The sequence below is a fragment of the Taudactylus pleione genome, unplaced genomic scaffold, assembly GCF_031769625.1.
Source record: "Taudactylus pleione unplaced genomic scaffold, aTauple2 ptg000149l, whole genome shotgun sequence".
Lineage (NCBI taxonomy): Eukaryota > Metazoa > Chordata > Amphibia > Anura > Myobatrachidae > Taudactylus > Taudactylus pleione.
Window position 1 is genome coordinate 1,652,431 of NW_028284551.1, and position 16,608 is coordinate 1,669,038.

The 16,608-nt window shown below is 50.0% G+C and overlaps 1 protein-coding gene across 3 annotated transcripts in view; it reads right to left on the bottom strand.

The window, feature by feature from the left end:
* Nucleotides 1-16,608, bottom strand: part of GSPT1 (G1 to S phase transition 1) — an 84,338-nt gene that overhangs the window by 52,753 nt on the left and 14,977 nt on the right. The window lies entirely within an intron of this gene.

Genomic DNA, 16,608 nt, shown 5'->3' on the forward strand with positions numbered 1-16,608 from the left:
GTGTGTTCTACTCTAAAATTTAAGGCGGCAGCTTTAAAAATACCACGTAAGGGAGGAGATGATTTGAACAACAGTAAAGGTAACACTTGCTCTTGGAACAAGATTCCAAGATCCTAATGCCAAACTGATGCTGGGTACACACTTGTCGATATATTGTTCGTTCCATCGACAGACAACGTATCACAAGTGCATCAGCGGGTGTGTACACCAGATGCAACAATATATCTGCATCTGCTGTATCTGGCTGTGGGTACGAGTGACCCACCAACAGCCCATACACTGGCTGCAGGGGGTGCCAACACTGACATCTCCACTGGGCAAGTAAAATTAGATACCCGTCCAGTTGTTGCGTCAGCCCACATCGAGCAGCAGATTGGTAAGTGTGTATATCTTACAAATAGGCCGCTCTGACAGCAGATCAATCTCCTGACGGATCCGTTGTCAGTGTACCCAGCATAAGACCCTGCTAACTGAGGTGGGGCCCCCTGCGTACTAGCCAGTAGTCTTATGCTGGGTACACACTGGCCGATGTATCGTTCATACAGCCGACAAACTATATATCGACCAGTATGTGCCCACAACTACATAGTTGACCAATATATCACATCTGCCGTGCAGCATAGCAGATGCAATATATTGTGCAGTTATATCATTTGCATCGCTCGGTGTGTACACACAAGTGATTTTGGATGCAGAAACCATAGAACGTCACAAGTCGGCAGGCATATTCAAATTGAGTCTGCTGGGCTGAAATATTTCGGGAGGACGAATGGCAAGTGTGTATGCAGAAGATCGTTTGTGCATAAACCATGCCAATCGATGGATCTGTCGCCTGGTCGTTCAGACAGCCGACCCATCGGATCTGTGTACCCCACATGAGTCCATCAGCAATAGGCAGGGTCAACACAATGCGGTTGAGTGTATTGTACTACACATGACAACTGTAATTAAATCAATGCGCATCATTGCATTAAGTCCCGGGCTGTAATGCAGACAAGGGTAAAAGGCAGACACCAGACATAGATGAAAAATGGAAAGGAGATTTGCAGATGCAGAATTTATTAAATATATAATAGAATCATCCCAAATGTATGCATGTCTCTAATCCAAGTATTTTTATTATACAGTTTAAACCTCAAATAAAAAAGACCCAAATATGATAAATACGCAGTGATAAACCCTAGACGTTAGAGTTCACCTTCCAATTTGTTTGGTACAGTAGGATTCCCAGAGTCTGCTATAACTATACGATGTGGGAAGTTGGTTCCCGGAGATATTCAATTCAGCGAGCTGGTAGGTTGACTAAATCATTTCTCAGGAGGGAGCGAGGAGAAATCAGACTAACGTGCCATCCGCGAGACTGTTTTCCGGTTTAGCGTGGCACTAAGCCTTGTGGAAAGCAAATTTAGTTTGAGAATGTCGGCACTTGCGACTAAACACCCAGGTTAAGTCGCGAGAACTGGCATTCTCAGACTTAACTTGTAATAGTCGGACTAACCAATGCGCTGAATTGAATAGCTCCGGGACCAACTTCCATGTGTCATTAAAATTGCAATGAATTGAATCTGCCCCAATGTATATGTGTATATGGTAGGGAATATAGATTGTAAGCTCCACTTGGGCAGGGACTGATGTGAATGGTCATATATTCTCTGTAAAGCACTGGGCCCAATCGTATGCAAATGTGTGTCAAGAAAAAAAAAATATTTTCTTTGAACCTTCACATCTTTCTCAACACATTGTTTTATGCACGGTATATAGACTATTTATTTGTGCTGTGGGTTGGAGGGCAAGAGGCATTCTCAATTATATGTAACAGATTAATGTTGCAGACACCAATTCAGTTCACATATCAACAGCGACCATGAGCTAAAATTTTTTATATCAAAATTCTCTTTAGAGAGGAATGTCTGAGTGCCAGAGTTGTCCACAAGGACACTCAAATATGCTGCTCAAAACAAATAGCCATCATCCGCCAGCCTTGCAATAAAGAACATTTATTCTCAAATGGTAAGGATAGCGTGTATCAACAGTAATCCAGCAGAGATTCCAGCATAATTGGATCTAGTCAATGACAAATTTAGAACCAGAGGTTATGTCTACAAGAAAATCCTATTCTTAAAACAGGTTCTGCCCATAAATAGATATGTTCTACAATATCCTACCATCAAAAATTACTCATTTCCCATTACTTGGACTACCACATATAACACAGCCAGTCCAATTATTCCTAGAGCCACCAAGGCATTGAGGCCTTTTGTATCTAGTGATCCGGACCGAACTGGTTTTAAAAACAATAGACCTATGTTGTGTTATAGTCAGGCAGAAACCTTCGCGATTACTTGGTTAAAACAGATATATTAAATATATTAGGGAAGGTGGCCTGGACTGCACACCCTAGCTCTTTATAATGGGATGTGCTACCTAGCTGAGACTTAATACAACAACATAAAAAAATTAAAAAAAAAGTAACCAGGTGCACCATACAACCATTAATAATTATACATTATATGCAAGGTTGTATAGTGCATCTGATCTTTTTTTCTATGTTGTAGTATGAAGTCTCAGCTAGGTAGTACATCCCATTATAAAAAACAAGAGATATGGTAAGAACTTACCTTTGTTATCTCTGTTTCTACGAAGTCCATAGGGTCCACAGGGTTGACCTTGGGGTATAGGTTGGGAACCAAATCCGGGCACCACGCAGTTAAAGCTTTTAGCTCCCAGGATGCACTTGGGTCCACTCTCCCTATAACCCCACCCCCAGCCAGAGGCACCTCAGTTTGTAAGTAGCCAAAGGCCGGAGGAGGAGAAAAAAAGAGAGAAAACTGGAACACTCGATAACCATACTCACAGAAATGGGAGACGGAAAACCGGTGACCAGTCACACAGCCCATTTGAAGCCAGGTGCGTCAGGGCGGGCGCCCTGTGGACCCTATGGACTTCGTAGAAACAGAGATAACAAAGGTAAGTTCTTACCATATCTCTTGTTTTCTACTTCAGGGTCCATAGGGGGTCCACAGGGTTGACCTTGGGGATGTCCCAAAGCAGTTCAACCAAGGGAGGGGACGCTCCTGTGCTGAGAGGAGAATCCGCCGCCAAAAAGGAAGCATCCTGAGAGGCAAAGGAAAACAATGCCTAGAACCTTAAAAAGGTGTAGACAGAAGACCAGGTGGCCACCTAGCAAGGCAAACCAGCCAAGGTGCCACCGCGAGCCACCCACGAGGGTTACATGGCCCGAGAAAAAAAACAAGCAGCAACAACAGAAAGGCCTACCCATGGGTAGGCCCCTGAAGAAGACATACGAGGCCGTCCAGCCAACATATGGCCATAGGCCGGCCATCCTTTCCTGTTAAAACCAGAAATCTCAGACCACCAATAAGGAGTCCGATTTCCGTCAGGAACTTGAATGGATCACATAAATCCACAGAGGCCGGACCACAGTCAATGAGGCCACACCAGCCGAGAGGACTGGGGACTGAATGGCCGCACCATAAGTTCCAGAATAATATGGAACCTGAAAATCACTAAGAAGAAACACAGGGTGAGAGCAACTCACACCCTAACAAGATGCCCTCCAGAAGAGGGAGCCACATGAGAACGCTCCCAATTCCGACACTCACCTGGTTGATATAAACTCCCTGATAGAAAGAGAGAAAGCCAAAGCAATAGACCATGTAATGGCTATTACAACCAGCGGTTCCATTAACTTTCCCCGGAGTTAACGAAGAACCACTACTAACTCCCAAGGAGACCCTAGGGAGGACAAATGGAGGCATAATCCAGAGAACACTCCAAAGGATGAACTGGATATCAGAGCGGAGCAATTCCATAACCTAATCATACTGACAGTGTAGAGATCTGCACTGTCAGGAAGGCCAGGCCGAGGGAGAAACCCAAGCCAGCCGGAAGGAATGCCAGAAAATCTGGAAATCCTGGACACCAGAGGATCGTATTGATAGGTATAATACCATAAGAATTATGGCTGCCACAGATTGTGGTAGGTCCCAGCAAAAGCTGATCCATGTGCTCCAATCATTCCAACGATGACAACGCCATGGAAGCCGTAAGACCACTATAGGGACGTAGTCAAAGACAAACGACCCAGGTCCAAGGCAAACCCCAGGACCCTGAGACAACAGGTCTGGGTAGCGAAGCATCAGGAATGGAGTATCGATGGAGAGACTCCGAAAAACCAAGTACCCCTGACATCTGGGGCAATCAGGAGCCACCAGCAGGAAAGCATCTCTGTCTCTATTGAAACACTTCCCTCGAGGAAGAATGGAGACTGGAGAACACAGGTACGCAAATTGGAAGAACCCCTTCACCGACAAAGAGTCACTGAAGGTTGCTTCAGAATCCCCAGAGTTGGACTGTAACACCATAGTGTGATAGAGTCAGAAGGCCATGAGTGTCACCTCAGGAGGGCCCCCCCCCCCCTGCTCACCAGGAGATGAAACCTCTCTTGGGGAAGAGACTAGTCCCCGGGATGCACGTCGTAACGGCTGAGGACTCCCGCTTCCCAATGGAGAGCACCCGAAATGAACACTGTCGAGATGGTCGGGAGGAGACCCTCAGACAATTCCCGAATGTATGACATACCTGACATTGCCACCCAACGAACAGTATTGCTAAAAAGGAAGCCACTGTTCTGACCCTGTCGGACTGAACTTTTTCAGGTTCACCTGGAAACAAGGGCTATGCCAGAGTGAAGCCCAAGACAGGCTAAAGTTCCAACAAGTTAATTGACAGGGTGGAATCGACAGACATCCAATTGCACTGAAATGGATGCGAACCAGACACTGTCCTTAGCAAAGAATACCCTGGACGAGATGGCCATAGTCACCCGAAAAGGGACCGACTTGCCTCCGGGGAGAGCATCATCGTTTGAACAGTGATCCGACAGAAAAAACTCGTTCCATCTGTAGATAAGCCAATTATGGAAAGGCCTGGAATGGAACTGAGCCCATTCCACCCTTCCAAAGGCAGACACTGAATAGTGGACCATGCATCCCAGAGTGTAAAGACATATGGCGACTGCGCAGACATCCATGTACTCCTAATGGAAGAGTGGAGATGCCGTCTTAAGCCAGAAGAATTCTCAGATTTTGAGAATCCAGCAGGGCTCCTAGGTGAAGAATACCCAGAGAGGGATGCAGGGAGGACTTTTTTCCCCTTGATTAAACGTCTGCACCCTGAAGAACCCACAGTCAACCAGACCCGGCTGTAAAGTACCCCGGTGATCCTGCTAAGAGCAGGAGGCCATCCAGGTACAGGAGCATTGGGATATACTGAACAGAAGAACTGTCAGAAAATCCCAAATGCTGGTAAACCCCTGTGGGGCTGAGATCAGTCCCAACAGGCAGAGCCCGAAAAATCGTAAGTGCTGTGATACAGCAAACCTCAGTCCATGCTGAGGTAAGGTCTCTGTAAGTACCCGTAGGCACGCGTCCTGTATATCCAGTGATACCATAAAGTCCCCGGGTTCCAAACATAGTATGATGGAGCATAGGGATTGCTTCCTGAACCCAGGTAGCTTTAGGAACTGGTTCGGGGAATTGAGACAGAGAATAGGCCAAAGAGGACCATTCAGCCACCGCACCAGAAAGAAAGCAGAACAACCAGTCCCTCGCTGAGAAAGTGGGGATGGCCCAATTAGCTCCGCTTACCGCAACAACTGTATAGCTTTCTGGATTTGTAAGGCCCTGTTCCGAATAAGGGCCTGCGTACCATCACATGGAAATAGGCCGCCTGAGCAAAGAGAGGGCGTACCCTCCTACCCACGTAGCCGCGGCAACTAGACACTAGTACCGGGCAAACTGAGAAATCGCCATCTCCCAGTGGTAGGCCTGTCTCGTCAGGCTGACGATATATCCGTTGGTTCAGAAGCAGGATCGGCTGGCAGTCCAGGCCTGCTCGGAACTGGATATGTCAGCCCTTGTAAAGGCCGACAGTCTATGAAAAAACAGACCTTTAGGCTGACCCAGAGGACAAAAAGACTTAATAGTCTGAGGCCCCGTAGTGAGCATAGCTGACGGCGGGAAATTTGTACTGCCACTGTCAAGGTCAGATATACCCTATAGATGGTATCTGCACCTCTGCATTCCCAGAGCGCAGCCATAGGGTATTACGGAGGATACCGTCGCAGCCGGAACTCTGAAAGTTTGGAGCTGGTATCCAATATAGGCATGTCCACCTATGACAACTGCATATATTACGTGAGCGACCAAATACACTTGAACCCCAGACGTGTTGGAGGGGAAAAACATTACAAATACATCAGCTCAGTATGCAATAGTATTACCCATCCTACCATGGCTATAGCATGGTTGGTTAACAACCCCTGAAAGCGAGTATACTGATTTCAGGCAGAGTTACCACCTACGGATCAGAAGAATCCGACCACGCAGGAATGGGATGCGTAGTAACGTCTGTAATCCGACGAGTAACACGCCCATCCACCCCAGGAGGGGCTCATGATGACCCTCAGGGAATTTGGGACAGGAGACCAAACACTGTTGTAATACCTCATATCTGGCAACAGCCAGAGTCCCGCCCTGCGATCCACCCGCTAGTCAGCAACAGGGACCCAGAATGCACGTAATACTGAGGGTGTATGATACAGGTGCAGGTCAACATTCACTCTAACCAGAATGGACCTGCTACCAGCCCGAAAGCAGGGATAATAATACTTGAGATAGGCTTCCCCCCCGTGTAAGAGGGAAAGAGCCCAAAACAGTATCCAGTTCACGGTAGAGCCAAGTGGGAAGTAACCACAGGGCGTCAACCACGCCAATTTGCGTTTCATAGAAAAACGACTTCCACCCAGGGTGGCTGTTGTGGTAATCCCTGCAAGGGGCATGACAGACTATTGTGGCACCAGGGGGAATTCATATACTCGAAAAAACCCCTGTAGGGAGCGGTAGTCTGTGTCACAGGGGAAGAGTGCAAGAAACTGCGAGATACCCTGAGATGAAAAGGGCAGTATGGTGAAGTAACCCCAAGTGAGGTACAACAATGGGGCCCGCCCGGCGATCCGCAATTAAGAGGATCCCGAGAAAACAAACAGCCCAAGGGGGTCGTGAAAGGGACCGGCACCCGATGACGCCACATACAGAACCCTTTAAGAGTTAAATCCTCCGCACTAACACCTGCAGCACATGGCTTGCAGGATAGTAAAAATGGGTGCAGTATAACGCTCTATCTCCTGGTCAGACATATCTGACCAAGCCTTGTGATCAAGCAGCGCTATACTGGTCCTGACTGAAACTAAAAATTAGCTGCAGGGACCCATTTTCAGCGTATGCAACACACAGTTCCACTCAAAATATGGCAACGTGCAGCACGCAACAGTATGTGACAAACCTCACAAATATTAACAAGTATATAAATGTGAGGTCTCAGAACCACCCCAAGTACAGCTGTATTAGGGCAGATAAGGAAAGGGATAGATATACACTGACAGGTGAGAGAATAAAGTACAGTCAGCACTAGCATAAGTCACATACAATGCAGATATACACATATATACATAAACATGTCATATAATATACTGCACTATTACACTGCATGCAACTTACCCAGATTCAGTGTCTGGGAAGGCTACAGCGCTGTGTACACTGACCTAATGGTGAGGTACGCAGGGGGACTGGACTCACTGCCATCTCCAGAGATTTCTGCTGCACCACAGAGAAAATGGCCGCTGGAGACCTCAGAAGAAGCGTGGCCCGCGGAGGAAGCAGCTCAGCGACGCCAGACTATGGATACTGAAAGGCGCGCTGAGCTGAGGGGAGGAGCCGCTATAACAGGGAAGGCTGTCTCCCCTGGCCGGCTATTAACCCCCGGGACGCCGGCTCCCTGCACCGAACACTAAGTCCCTGGTGGTCTAGTGGACACACGGGGTATGGGGGGCCCGCCGCCACTGCCGGCGCCTCCGGTCTGTCCCCAGAGACCGGAGGCACAGGACTGCATTTCAAATGCGCGGATCACCGCAAGCGGTGACCCGCGCCTTACCTGCTCCCCGTGAATCCGGCAGCAGTCCTGGGCGCCCGCAGAGTCCGGCTAGTACAGACTCTGGGGTCCCGCTGAGATCCCCAGATCTGTACTGGCGTCTCAGCGCCAGCGGGGTGACGGAGCGGCAGCTTAGACGTCCTATGGACAGTCTGACGCTGCCGCTCTGAAGAATCCAAAGGAAAAATAAAAAACTCTGTCCTTTAGAAAAAAATAAAGCTTAGGGGCTGCTAATCAGCTCCCCACTGCACTAAACGGTGACCCGACTCCGGCCGGGCACAACTTAAACTGAGGTGCCTCTGGCTGGGGGTGGGGTTATAGGGAGAGTGGACCCAAGTGCATCCTGGGAGCTAAAAGCTTTAACTGCGTGGTGCCCGGATTTGGTTCCCAACCTATACCCCAAGGTCAACCCTGTGGACCCCCTATGGACCCTGAAGTAGAAAGCTAGGGTGTGCAGTCCAGGCCCCCTTCCCCTAAAATATTTAATATATTATGTGTATGTATACACACATGAAGGCCGAGACTCCTTCAATCTGGACTAGCACCCCGCCCACCTGCCTCTGATGTTTTTAATTAGGGATCCATCATTTACTGACTGCACAGTCTGTAGAGCTAAGCCACAGGTAAGACCTATATGCATTTAGTACTATGTAGCAAGTCAGTTAAGAGGGGGAATTTTGGGGCATGGGGCCCCATGAACTGCTCTGGCTGGTCTTACTTGGGGCATCACCACTTATTTTTAACACTTTATATCACTGTTTATGTTACATTTTCACACATTTAGTTTTCATTTTTCTAACACTTTCAACACTAAGCAGCTACTTTCACTTACCTAACACTTCACTGCTATTTTTTATTTTATTTTGTGTGGTGCCCTGTGGTGGTTTGGCCGGGATGGTTTGGGGGTGCCCTACGTCCCAGACATGAACCCCCATAGTGTTAGGGACTTAACCGATGAGATTACCTTTACGCTGGTGGGTAAGCTCATCATTTTGTCCAAATTTATGCCAAAAACCTCACATTATGTATAATTATTAATGGTTGGATGGTGCATCTGGTCTCTATTTTTTTTATGTTAAAACGGACCATAAATCTAAAACCAATCTTTTTGAGGTTTCGTGTGTTACTTGTGAATACTTATTGACAGCCATACATTTAAACACCCACACTCCGGCAAGGAGTCTGAGATTAGATGAGTTCTTAATTGCAGCGCACTGTTCGTTATTCTATGCAAGGAGTCTCCTAATGGAAAATACATGGACCAGCCAGTGGATCGCCACTTCAAGGAACAGACATACGTTGGCATCATTGAGGTATAAAATCATCCATCATGTCCCCATTCCACTGCGTGGAGGTGACTGTGCCTCGATATTAGCAAGATTACAGTAAAGATGGATTTACAGATTAAACGCTGTACACACATGGGTACTTCATGAAAAGAATTCATGGAACACCTAATAGGAGCCTATTAAAATAATTTATATTAGGAGATTCCTTATTCATTATTTACATCTCTAATATCCCTTTCCAAGTGTTTACTGGCAATTATTTTAGTAGAAGTTTTACTTTCCATTTTTCTAAATTCAGTTTTTCCAATTTTTATGTTATTGGTATTCTGATAAAGTTTTGTAGCAATTGAGGTTGGTAAATAAATCTGTGTGTTATATTCTGTCCTGTAAGTCTTTCTTCTCCATTGTTTTCCCCTGCTGTTATCTTTGGTTTACTTAATAGAGCAACACACACACTGTGCTTGTGCTCCTTTGTATCAATCACGTTACGGGTGTTGTCTTCCCCTTTCTGCGGTATGAATTGCTGGCCCAGACAAACACGTTGTGGTCGTGTGATGATGTAATCAGTGCAGACCGGCGGGCGGTCAGCACCAGGACTCCAATTTTACTTGCACTGCTTGAGTACCAGTGGGGATAAAAAGTAAGGCCCGTACCTGTTCTTTTGTACATACTGTGTCTGCACCTTGACAACAGGGCTCTGTTGCAGGACTGCAAATTTAATGAAATAAATTACCTTCAGTATAGATGCCGGAATTGACTGGCAATTAGTCTCCTTATAATACTGGATAGTTGCTACTGGTCGACATTATGCCTATATGCCACTCTAACATCTATGCAGCCAGTATGTAATATTTTATTTCTTATAATTATGAGTAATTTGACTAACATCATAAGTTTTCTAAGTGTCTTGATTGTTTGACTCTGCCATGTCAAGTTTTTTTATTATAAAGAGCGCAGTGCCATGACGTCTCTCCCATTGTTCCGAAGAACAACGGACGGCAGTGGACGCAGGATCAGGGTTTAGGTAAATAACAAGAGATATGGTAAGAACTTACCTTTGTTATCTCTGTTTCTACGAAGTCCATAGGGTCCACAGGGTTGACCTTGGGGTATAGCTGGATCTGGATCCATGGGCACCACGCAGTTAAAGCTTTAGCTGCTCCCAGGATGCACTTGGGTCCGTCCTCCTCTATACCCCGCCCCCGGCCACAGCACCTCAGTTGGTAAGCAGCCAAGGCCGGAGGAGGAGACTAAACAGAGAGAAGGAAGACTGGAACACACAAGAAACCATACTCACAGAAATGGGAGACGGAAAACCGGTGACCAGCCACACAGCCCATTTGAAGCCAGGTGCGTCAGGGCGGGCGCCCTGTGGACCCTATGGACTTCGTAGAAACAGAGATAACAAAGGTAAGTTCTTACCATATCTCTTGTTTTCTACTTCAGGGTCCATAGGGGGTCCACAGGGTTGACCTTGGGGATGTCCCAAAGCAGTACAATTAAGGGCGGGGACGCTCCTGTGCTGAAAGGAGTACCCGGCGCCCAAAGGATGCATCCTGAGAGGCAAAGATGTCAAACGCATAGAACCTCAAAAACGTTTGAATTGAAGACCAAGTGGCCGCCTTACACAGCTGAACAGCAGAAGCGCCACGTCTAGCAGCCCAAGAGGGACCCACAGAACGAGTGGAATGAGCCTTAACAGAGGCTGGCACAGGTAAGCCCTCCTGTGCATAAGCCTCACAAATAACGGAACGAAGCCAACGGGCTAACGTTTGTTTGTTGGCAGGCCAACCCCTCTTGTGAAAACCAAAGAGGATAAACAAGGAATCAGACTTCCTAACCGAAGCCGTCCGGTCTACATAAATTCTAAGCGCCCGGACCACATCTAAGGAAGTCTCACCAGCTGAAAGATCAGGGGACTGAAAAGCTGGCACAACAAGTTCCTGATTAATATGGAATTTCGAGACCACTTTGGGCAAAAACTCAGGACGAGTGCGGAGCACCGCTCTGTCCTGGTGAAAAATCAGGAAAGGAGGGCGACAGGAAAGCGCCCCCAATTCAGACACCCTCCTGGCCGAAGCAATTGCCAGGAGAAAAACCGTCTTAAATGTCAGCCACTTGAGCTCAAGAGGCTCAAACGGAGGACCCTGCAGGACCCGTAGCACCACCGCCAAGTCCCAAGGAGCCACAGGAGGCACAAAGGGAGGCTGGATCCTGAGAACACCTTGGAAAAAGGTGTGAACGTCTGGTAGTATTGCAATCCGCCGTTGAAACCACACGGACAAGGCGGACACATGAACCTTCAGAGATGCAAGGCGTAAGCCGAGATCCAATCCTGACTGAAGAAATTCCAAGATCCTAGAAACTCGGAACACCTGAGGATCATAATGTCTGGACTCACACCACTGAAAGTAAGTGTGCCACACTCTGTGATAAATCCGTGCTGAAGCAGGCTTGCGTGCCCTGAGCATGGTACCAATAACCGAACTGGAGAAGCCCCGAGACCTCAAGACGGCTGTCTCAAGAGCCACGCCGTCAAAGACAGCCGACCCAGATCCGGGTAAAGGCAGGGCCCCTGAGACAACAGGTCCCGACGCTGAGGAAGAAGGTACGGAGCGTCGATGGAGAGGCTCCTGAGATCGGAGTACCAAGGACGTCTGGGCCACGCCGGAGCTACCAGCACGAGCATGCCGCCGTCCTGCTTGAATTTCCGCAGAACCCGAGGAAGCAGGGATATCGGAGGAAACATACGCCAGGTGAAACGTCCATTTCACCGACAGCGCGTCCACCAGACTTGCACCTGCGTCTCTTGTCCTTGACCCGTAAACGGGCAACTTGTGATTGTGACGGGAGGCCATCAAGTCCAGCTCCGGCAGTCCCCACCTGTCCACGAGTAGCTGAAACACCTCTGGGTGAAGCGACCATTCCCCGGGATGCACGTCGTGACGGCTGAGGAAGTCCGCCTCCCAATTGAGGACTCCGGGGATGAAGACCGCCGAGATCGCTGGAATGTGACCCTCCGCCCAAGTCAGGATACGAGACACCTCCGACATCGCTGCCTGACTGCGAGTTCCGCCTTGGTGATTGATATACGCCACCGTGGTGGCGTTGTCGGACTGCACCTGTACCGCCCTTCCGTGAAGAGCGGGGCCGGACGACTGCAGGGCCCTGTATACTGCCCGCAGTTCCAGGATGTTGATGGGGAGAAGTGCTTCTTCCGCTGACCAACGACCCTGAAGCGACAAAGAGCCGGTCACTGCCCCCCAACCCCGGAGACTGGCATCCGTCGTGAGCAGGACCCAGTCCGGGATCCAAAATGGGCGCCCCTCGACCAGATGAGCTGTCTGAAGCCACCAAGCCAAAGATAGCCGAACGTCCGGAGACAACACCAGCACCTGAGAGCGGATCCGGTGAGGTAACCCGTTCCATTCTGATAGAATCAGCCCCTGCAGGGGCCGGGAATGGAACTGGGCAAATTCCACCATGTCGAATGTCGACACCATGGACCCCAGAACTCTCATAGCCGAATGGACCGACAGGCGGCAACGGCTCAGGCAACTGCGTATCCGCAGCTGTAGGGAGGCGACCTTCTCCGGAGTCAGGAAGATCCTTTGCTGACGCGAATCCAGCAGGGCTCCCAAATGAACCATCCGCTGTGATGGAATCAGGGAGGACTTTTTCCAATTTATCAACCACCCGTGTGCTTGCAGGCAAGCGATCGTCAGGTGGAGATGTTGAAGCAGTACCTCCGGGGAGCTCGCCAGCAACAGGAGGTCGTCCAGGTACGGCAGCAGCCGTACATTCTGGTTCCGAAGATGTGCGGCCATGACCGCCATAATCTTCGTGAACACCCTCGGTGCCGTGGAGAGACCAAAGGGTAGCGCCCGGAACTGATAGTGGTGTTGAAGGATAGCGAACCTCAGATACCGCTGATGTGAAGATGCTATCGGAACATGGAGGTAGGCGTCCTGGATGTCCAGGGACACCATGTAATCCCCCGGTTCCATCGCCAGAATGATGGAACGTAACGTTTCCATCCTGAACTTGGGAACTCTGAGGAATTTGTTCAGAGACTTCAAGTTGAGGATAGGGCGATGAGAACCATTGGGTTTCTGCACCAGAAACAGAGACGAATAATACCCCGTCCCTCGTTGTGATAGAGGAACGGGAACAATGACCCCTGCTTTCAGCAAGGACTCTATAGCCTCCTGAACCTGTAACGCCTTGGTCTTGTCCTGAGAAGGACTTGTGCAGAAAAACTGGTGGGGTGGTCTGTGCCGAAAAGACAGGGCGTACCCCTGGGAGACCACTTCTCGAACCCAGGCATCCGTGGTGGTATTGTGCCAGCACTGGGCAAATAGAAGAAGTCGGCCTCCCACTCTGAGGTCCCCCAGAGGGAGGCCCGTCCCATCAGGCCGCAGGTTTATCTTCCTGCTTGGAAGAAGGGCGCCGAGCACTCCAGGCTTGCTTCTTGGGTTTAGAGGCCGTCTTACTCGCAGACTGTCTCGGGAAGGACTGACCTTTCGCCTTACCCTGAACCCGAAAGGAACGAAAAGCCGAACTCCGAACCTTAGCAGGCAGTGCCGCCGAAGGGAGGAAGGCCGACTTGGATTTAGCCAGGGTGTCCACTATTTTGTCCAAGTCCGGACCAAATAGTAATTCCCCATTGAAAGGTAAGGCCTCCAGACCTTTCTTTGAATCAGAGTCCGCTCTCCAGGACCGCAACCATAAGGATCGGCGGGCAGACACCGCTGCAGCCGATACCCGCGAGGTCAGCAGACTAGCATCTAAAGAAGCTTTTCCAATGTAAGAAGCAGCGTCCCTCAATTGTCCCAACAACGCCCGCTGGACATCCGGAGCGTCGTCCGGGAAGGTATCTTCCAATGCATTGGCCCACCCCTCAATGGCCTTGGCCACCCAGGAGATGGCCATGGACGGTCGGGCCACCGCCCCGGAGAGGGAGTAAATAGACTAAGCAAGTCTCAACTTTCCTGTCCGTGGGATCCTTCAGCGAGGATATCGACGGTAATGGTAAGGTGGCGCCCCGAGTTAAACGGGTGACATGGGAATCCACCGCCGGTGGAGTTTCCCATTTTTTACAATGTGCCTCAGGGAAGGGGTAATTAGAAGCCAACCGCTTCTGAGGAAGGAATCTCTTACTGGGCGCCTGCCAAGCTACCGCCATATTATCCGTCAACTGATCCGACAGGGGAAACACCGCAGAAGCCACCTTAGTTTTTTTGAAACTAGGAAACTTCGACTTAGGAACCGGTGCCTCATCCTCTATAAGAAGAATAGCTCGCACCGCCCTAACTAGTGCTCGCACATTAATGGACGACTTGGCATCCATTTCCTGGACCGAGGCGTCCGAGTCAGTGTCATCAGGGACCTCCCCATCATCTGAGGAACCCTCTGAGTCCGATACCTGAGCAGCCCGTGTCATGAGTGGGCGTTTTGAAATCCTAGAAGGCATGTCAGTCTGCAACATTGACTGAAAAGCTGAGGAAGCGGCCGCCAAATTTTGCACGGAGTTGGAGAGCACATCCACCCAGGGTGGAGGAGTCACCATAGGGGCCTGAAAAGGTACCACAGGCTGCTGCGGCACAGGGGAAGCCTGTATATACATAGGCAACCCCGCATAGGGACCCACCGACTGAGACCCAGGAGGACTCCGCAATAACTGCGGGACACCCGGGGAATGGGGGATGGTCGGCTGGGACAACGACCTAGTAGGGAGAGCAGTCGGGACCGACAGACGGTCCGCAATGGACACCAGCACTTGAGAAAACATCGCCCACGGTGGTTCCTGCGCCAGAGAAGGTCTGAATGGGCCAGGAGCCACCTGGCATCGACTACACAGGCCATCCTGTGACAAATCCTCCCTATCTACTCCTGCAGAACAGCGTCCGCAGGAGGCCAACACCGGAGCCACTGAGCGCTCAACCTCCTCGTCTGACATGACAGAATATATTATATATCTGGCACCAGGGTAGAAGTAAAACGCACTCACCGGTGTGCTGAACAACAGCCCACAATATGGCACTGAGTAGCACACAACTGTATGTGACGGACCTCACAAATACGTGATCTATATAAGTGAGGTCAGTAGAAACGCCCCTCCCCCACACACCTGTAGGGCTTGTAGGAGAAGTAAAGGGATAGGTATAAGCTGACAGTAACTAGAAAATAAGCACAGACAGGCAGCACTAGCAAAAGTCACATACCATGCAGGAAGATATACTCACTGCACCTTTCCACTACAATCAACCTGCCCAGATTCAGTGTCTGGGAGGGCTATAGTGCTGTGTACGCTGTCCTTAATCAGGGGAGAGGTACACAGGGGGACCGGTCCGCGTGCTCCCTGAAGATCTGCGCTGCCACTGTGAGAAAATGGCCGCTGGAGACCTCAGAGGAGGAGTGGCCGAGTAGCTGCAGCTCAGCGACGCCAGACTCCGTGCTGAAAGGCGCGCTGAGCTGAGGGGAGGAGCCGCTGACAGGGAAGGCTTCCTCCCCTGGCTAGCATATTAACCCCAGGGCTTGCCGGCATCCCGCTTGCCATATATCCCTGGTGGTCTAGTGGTCCCACGGGTTATTCCTCCTCAGAGGGGGAGCCCGCCGCCACCGCTAGCGGCCCCCGGTCTGTCCCCTAGGACCGGGGGCAAAGGACTGCATCTGCAGGCAAAACCCGCGAGCCGCCGCTAATCGGCGACTCGCGGCTTACCTTGTCCCCGGCGACTCCGGCAGCAGTCCAGGGAGGGACCCAGAGTCCGGCTAGTACGGACTCTGGCCTCCCGCCGCGATCCCCAGTGCAGTACTGGCGTCGCGGCGCCAGCGGGGAAGGAGAGCGGCAGCGTGGGCGTCTGCATAGACAGCCCGTCGCTGCCACACTAGAGCCTCTGTTTTAAAATAAAAATCTAACAGGCTCTTTTTTTTTTTTTAAATAAAAATAGAAAGCTTTTGGGGGCTGCTCCTGCAGCCCCCCTGCGCAGGTGACCCGACTCCGGCCGGGCACCAACTCAAACTGAGGTGCTGTGGCCGGGGGCGGGGTATAGAGGAGGACGGACCCAAGTGCATCCTGGGAGCAGCTAAAGCTTTAACTGCGTGGTGCCCATGGATCCAGATCCAGCTATACCCCAAGGTCAACCCTGTGGACCCCCTATGGACCCTGAAGTAGAAATTGGTTTTTTTTGTGTGTGTTCACACGTCTCTATTACTGGGGACACTATTACAGAGGCTGGTATGGACATGTGGCAGAATCTGATGACCATTAAAGAGGCGTGTGTGGCGATTTGATGGCATGTGGGGAGGT